A 1,185-nucleotide genomic window follows, 5' to 3' on the forward strand; every position below is an offset into this window, starting at 1 on the left:
TATTGGTTTGGACGTGTCCAGAGGAGGGACGGTGGGTGTATTGCTGTGAACTTGTCCAGAGTATTGACGGTGGGTATATTTGTTTGGATGTGTCCAGAAGAGGGACGGTAGGTATATTGCTTTAGACGTGTCTAGAGGAGGGACTGTGGCTATTCTGGATTGGACGTTTCAAGAAGAGGGATGGTGGGTATATTGTTTTAGATGTGTCCAGAGGAGGGACGGTGGGTATATCGGTTTGGATGTGTCCAGAGGAAGGACGGTGGGTATTATGGTGTGGATGTGTCCAGAAGAGGGATGGTGGGTATATTGGTGTGGATGTGTCCATAGGAGGGACAGTGGGTATGTTGGTGTGGATGTTTCCAGAGGAGGGAGGCTAGGTGTATTGCTGTGAATGTGTCCAGAGGATTGACGGTAGGTATATTTGTTTATACGTGTCCAGAGGAGGGACCATGTGTATATTGGTGTGGACGTGTCCAGAGGAGGGACAGTGGGAGTATTGGTGTGGACGCATCCAGAGGAGGGACAGTGGGTGTATTGGTGTGGACGTGTCCAGAAGAGGAAAGGTGGGTGTACTGGTGTGTACATGTCCAGAGGAGGGATGGTGGGTATAATTGTTTGGACGTGTCCAGAGGAGGGACCATGGGTATTTTTGTGTGGACGTGTCCAGAGGAGGGACAGTGGGAGTATTAGTGTGGACGTGTCCAGAGGATGGACAGTGGGTGTATTGGTGTGGATGTTTCCAGAAGAGGAACGGTGGGTATATTGGTGTGTAGATGTCCAGAGGAGAGACGGTGGGTATATTGGTTTGGACGTGTCCAGAGAAGGGACTGTCGGTATTCTGGATTGGACGTTTCCAAAAGAGGGACTGTGGGTGTATTGGTTTGGACGTGTCCAGAGGAGGGACTGTGGGTATTCTGCATTGGGCGTTTCCAGAGGAGGGACTGTGGGTATATTGGTGTGGACGTGTCCAGAGGAAGAACGGTGGGTATATTGGTGTGGATGTGTCCAGAAGAGGAACGTTGGGTATATTGGTGTGTACGTGTCCAGAGGGGGGACCATGGGTATATTGGTTTGGACGTGTCCAGAGGAGGGACGGTGGGTGTATTGCTGTGAACGTGTCCAGAGTATTGACGGTGGGTATATTGGTTTGGATGTGTCCAGAAGAGGGACGGTAGGTATATTGCT

Source organism: Austrofundulus limnaeus, unplaced genomic scaffold (genome assembly GCF_001266775.1).
Source record: "Austrofundulus limnaeus strain Quisiro unplaced genomic scaffold, Austrofundulus_limnaeus-1.0 Scaffold461, whole genome shotgun sequence".
Lineage (NCBI taxonomy): Eukaryota > Metazoa > Chordata > Actinopteri > Cyprinodontiformes > Rivulidae > Austrofundulus > Austrofundulus limnaeus.